At 46.1% G+C, this 5,732-nt stretch overlaps 1 protein-coding gene across 1 annotated transcript in view; it reads right to left on the minus strand.

Moving 5' to 3' along the window:
* Positions 1 to 5,732, minus strand: part of DYNC2H1 (dynein cytoplasmic 2 heavy chain 1) — a 301,089-nt gene that overhangs the window by 1,267 nt on the left and 294,090 nt on the right. The window lies entirely within an intron of this gene.

Below are 5,732 nucleotides of genomic sequence, written 5' to 3' on the forward strand. Positions count from 1 at the left end.
CGTCACCCTGGTGGCGCGGCCGGGGCTCCTTGCAGGACAGGTGCTGCTGACGCGGGGCTGGACACCCGAGGGCCTCTCACGAGGGTGCCTGGTGATCACGTGGAGCGGAAGTGGGAGAGGGCAGGTGCGTACCCGTGTCACGGGGCAGGACTGGAGCCCCCGGTGGGCGTGGTCGGGGCGTGTCCTGCTGTGGGCCGTGCTGGGGCCGCGGTGGGCGGGCTGGGGGTGCAGGCTGGGGGCAGGGGACTNCACTCCAGGCCTGGGTCCTTTAAACCACAGCCGCTCTCATTTCTGTGCCCCAGCGTAGACCATCTGCTCAGCATCTCTCAGGGCCGGCCCTCCAGCCGTGGATGGCGCCGGGGTCGGCGCTGGGTCCCTCCTGCTGTCCCTCCCACGGTCGCTCCGTCCTCTGTCCTAGACGCGGCTCGGCTGGCCCTGTGCATTGGTGTGGACTCCGTGTGTGGTGTGGACTCTGAGGAGGGAGGCAGGGTCTTCTCATGTCCCCGTCTCGGACCCTCCCTGACAGTACTTCCTGATGTCATCTTCTGTCTGGTATCACCTACTTCTAACTTGTTGGAATCACAATTCAAATACGGCCCACATGCTGCAGTTTGTTGACCTGTCTCTTAATTCTCCTAAATTTATAGATTTTTTCCTCCTGTTTTCCGGGAAGTTTATTTGCTGAAGAAACCAAACTCTGGCTGGCTTCATTCCCATGGCGTCCTGTTCTTCCATTCCCTGTATTTTCATGAACTGGATCCAGAGGTGACTTTAGATTCAGATTCGATTTTCGGCAAAAACCGTGCAAAGGAGGCACTTTATGGTTTTATCAGTCGGCACGTGATACTTGGTTCTCATTTTTAAGATCTTAGGAGTCACGAGGTTATATCACATTCAGGATCTCACAACAGTAACCTGATCCCATTAACCCTTCTTCAGGTCCAGGCAGACACGGATACAAAGAGAAACTCGCATTTCCAATCTTTAGATCATCATGAGGCATCATTCACTTAGAAAAGGTTGAATAAATGCCCCTAAGTTCCCTCTATTGATGTGCTTTCAAAATAAATGTGTTCCCCCATATGCTGTAGAGGTGATTAATGGCCCTCCTCCTTTACAAGTACTACGGTGAACTGGCCGGTTTCAGCACACCTGGCGAGGTTCAGCCCCGTGCCGGTTTTATCGGATTGCTACTAAAATTGTCCATTTTTGCACACGGGGAGCTCTTTAAATCGGCTCTTGGTTATTCATTCTTTGTTTTTTTTGATAGATGTCACGTCATCTTAAATAGCTTTCTTGCTTTCTGGTGCGTATGTGTTACAGCCTATCTTGTACAGCAGCTGTCTCAGAAACCAGGTTGTTGTGCAGAGGATCCTTGATTCCTTTAATTGGAAGTGGTGGCGGGGGATGCGCCAAGGATACTAGGATCGCTCTCTCATCTCCCTCAAGGCTTACTCTGTGACTGGAGCTTAGAAGCACATATTTTCTAAAAAAAAATATGAGTTCCTAGAATTTCCAATTCAAATTTTGGATTAATGCATTTTTTGAGTTTATAATTTTATTCAATAAATTACCTGTTAGAGTTGAAGTGAGACCTAAGGGAAAAGTTGGACTCATTCTAGAATTTTACCAATGGAGAATGGGAAACCCACAGAGGCTGCACCATGGTAAGGAGCCACGGGCAGTCAGCCGGAGAAGGGCGTCTGGCATGTGAACACTGGCACCAGCAGACTGTGTTTTCCTGTCACTTTCATAAGAGAAAACACGAGCATTTACAGAAATGAACCATCTTTAGGCTCTGGAGTACCTGACTGTAAGTCGATCACTCTCTGAGCACCAGCTTCTCTATTTCTAAAGGGTACTTGTCCACCTAATAGGATGTTGAAAGGATTCAATGATGCATTAAATAACTCAAATATAAAGTATTTCTCCATAGATCTCTTAATTCTTTGGGCTACATATACAAATCATTTTTTTTTACTCCCTACCAATTCTCAGATCAACTGACAAAAAAAAAAAAAATCACAGCTTTTTTAGCATCCACTCTATGTCATAGATGGTGTTAGGATAGACAAACAAAAATACTTTTTTCCTTCATGGTAAAATTTACAACAAACATTCTATTTTTAAAAATTTTTTAATGTTTTATTTATTTATGAGACAGAGACAGCGTGAGCAGGGGAGGATCAGAGAGAGAGGGAGTCACAGACTGAAACAGGCTCCAGGCTCCGAGCTAGCTGTCAGCACAGCGCCCGACGCGGGGCTCAAACTAACAAACCGTGAGATCATGACCTGAGCCAAAGTCGGACGCTTAACTGACTGGGTCACCCCACAAACATTCTATTTTTAAGGCTAAGTGAGCATTATATGAAATGTTCATTATCTTTTCCAATATGCCCCCCCCCCTTAAAAACACACATACACACACGCACATACATGAAAATATTGTCTTGCCTCTGCCTCTTCTGGTACTTGATCTAAATCAGTTAAGTCCCTTTGAAACCTCGTTCATTTGTAACATGCCTAAATCTTAACCTGATTTACACAGAACAAAACCCATTCCCTATGGAGAATCATTGCCCAAATATATAAAAAGACCATTTGCCCTGCATCTAATTTTTCTCTTTTTGTATTGGTTATTCTGTCGATTTTCATCCATTTCACTTAACATTTTATACACTATTGTCATGCTTAGAATTATAATAGCATTTTAGTATATACCCAAATAAAGACAATAATTNGCCAACAATTGTGCCCGGCTCTCAGGGCTCATCAGGGCGGCGTACCCCGGACCCCGACTCTCAGTGCGCATGAGGCCGGTGTACCCTGAACCCCGGCTCTCAGTGCTCCTCGGGGCGGCGTACCCCGAACCCCGGCTCTCAGGGCTCCTCAGGGTGGTGTACCCCGGGCCCCAGTTCTCAGTGCGCATGAGGGCGGCGTACCCCGAACCCCGGCTCTCAGTGCTCATCAGGACGGCGTACCCCGAACCCTGGCTCTCAGTGCGCATGAGGGCGGCGTACCCTGAACCCCAGCTCTCAGTGCTCATCAGGACGGCGTACCCCGGACCCCGACTCTCAGTGCGCATGAGGGCGGCGTACCCTGAAACCTGGTCACTTGGTTCACCCAGGCCACTGTTGCTTCCCACAACTTTGCTAGTATTTCTCAGAATCGTCCAAGGTGAGCGACAGAACCCGTGAGGCGGAGAAATGGACTCGCTCTCAGCTCAGAGGAGCAGGCGAGGTCCGCGGCGTTCCCGCCGTCCTCACAGGCCCGCGTGCAGACAGAGGCCCCGTGGATATTGTTGAGCTGAGTTAAATTCTTACCACTCAGTTCCCACTTTGATATGTTTCTCGTCACATTCAAAGCTTAAGACCCCACGAGGCTGAAATGTTTGTACGAAACTAAAATTGCACTAATAATGATTAATAAACTCACTGAGTGCTATTAACACACCCACAAATGAATGTGAACAAGGAGACACATTAGGAAGCCTCAGGATAACATTATAGGCCATGAAAACAAAGCAGTCTGATGTTATCAAAATTTGATAATTAAAAACTTGTATACTGTGATTAATTTAAAGTGGTTAATATGTTAATATATCCCACTTTATTAAAAGAGAAGCTGGTCCAGGTAGCCCAGTTCAGTAGTGAGGCTACCGTGGATTTCCTGGTAGTAACTCAGGGAAGAGTTGGGAGAGTAACTCAGAAGTGTACGTGTGCCACACGCAGCAGGCAGCAGGCCAGTGTCCGAAGGAAGACACTACGTTTTACAAAAGGCGAAGGGAAATAGGAGCAAACAACTTTGCCAACAAACCAAAGAAAACAACAAAATAAGACAACACCAGAAAACAAAATTATCTAGGTTGATTATGTTTTAAGTATGTGGTCTATGTGTTTTATTATTTCTTTGTTTTCCTCAAAGATTTTATTTTTAAGTAACCTCCATGCCCAACGTGGGGCTCGAACCCACAACCCCAAGGTTGCATCCTCTACCCACTGAGCTGGCCAGGGTGGGCATTTTTATAATATTTCTCATCAGTTTATGCATAAATTCCAACTAACTTATTCTAAAGCCTTTTTTTTTTTTTTAAGAAAAGATACTAGAAAATCTGAGCTTTAATGTACATGAAAGTGGCACAATTTAGCAATGTAACTTGAGAGCAATATTTCAAACCAGGACACGAACAACTTGCCAGCAATGAGCACCGTGAAAGATGCTGTTTGGCCAAGAATGTGTAGCTACCCTTTAAAATACACTTTGATAGAAAAATACTTCCCTCACATTTTCAGTAATATAATGCCAACACCATTTTCATACCAAGTCCCTAAGGGAAAAAAGTCACATAGAAAATATATTAATATTTATTATTTTAAACCAGAGTGCATTCAAGATAGAGCTCTAAGCATACATCGACTGACACACATGCTTATATTTTTATATAAAAGTAACAAAAACTGTTTTTGTGACCAGTGTGCAGAATCACTTTTTTGTCTGATTTTCCCTAGGAAGGCAGTGGTTTCTGAGGTTGAACTGTCCGTGGTGGTATCTGCTGATATTCTCAAATATGTGATGCATTTTCAATGGTAAGCAGGCAATGCTTATTAAATTTGGACTGAATAGGGTTTTTCAGAGAACTGTTATGGAATAATGTCATATACAACAGTTTTGGGAAATGCTTTAGAGAAAGCAAGTGCTTTTTGGGTAAAACTCCCTTGGATAATCTCACTTACGACATTAGATTATTTCAACCCTGACTCTTGAGCTAGAGCTGGAGCAACACTAAGCATCTGCATCGTGCACGGGTGAGTGTGTACATGAACAGCAGTACCATAGTGCACACAGATCACACGCAGAGGAGAGCCAGAATAGCTTCCTGGGCATTTGTTTGTAATTCCTCCTGAGAATTCCTAATTCTGTCTGTAATCGGCCGAGTGCACAGCATTTATAACAAGCGATGGTGGAGCCCCGTCCCCAGCAGCAGCCGGAGAAGCCGGCTCCTGCCCTCCCGCTGGTACCGCAGGCTGGAACAGGGCAGGAAGGCAGCAACCTACCCTGTCCTTGAGACGGCGGCCGGGCCACACCCCTGCAGGCCCGGAGCTCCCTGTCAAGGGCTGTCGGGGGACCCATGATGGAAGAAACAAGTGGGAAGACACCTTCTTCTGCCCTAAAGGGGAAAAGTCCCTAGAATTTTGAACTGCATCATTTCCTCTGAGTTTATCAGAGAACTGCAGGCCTCCGCCATAAAGTAGCTTTCAGAGTAAGTGGATAAGGTAAATTTTTTTAACCAGCTACGTAAACTGATGTAATGCCTCCTTTCTTTTTATGCTGGCTCCTTCTCTCCTAGTAAAAATGCATTAAAATGTTAATGTTCTTTCCCCCCTAAATTCTGTAAAGCATATTAAAACATCTACAGCTGCCCTACAATTTTTTTGTCTTAGATAAAATAATGCTTTGGTCAAGCAGAAGGTGGAGAGTTGGAGTCCTGTGGTCTCTGATGTGGCTCCTTTAAGGTGGAAGCCGACGAGGGGCGCCTGGGTGGCTTAGTCGGTTAGGCGTCCGACTTTCGCTTAGGTCATGATCTCGCGGTTCGTGGGTTCGAGCCCCGCGTCGGGCTCTGTGCTGACTGCCAGCTCAGAGCCTGGAGCCTGTTTCAGAGTCTGTGACTCCCTCTCTCTCTGACCCTCCCCTGCTCACGCTGTCTCCCTCTCTCTCTCTCCTAGAAATAAATA

This window comes from Crocuta crocuta, unplaced genomic scaffold (assembly GCF_008692635.1).
Source record: "Crocuta crocuta isolate KB4526 unplaced genomic scaffold, BGI_CrCroc_1.0 scaffold80, whole genome shotgun sequence".
NCBI classification, from domain to species: domain Eukaryota; kingdom Metazoa; phylum Chordata; class Mammalia; order Carnivora; family Hyaenidae; genus Crocuta; species Crocuta crocuta.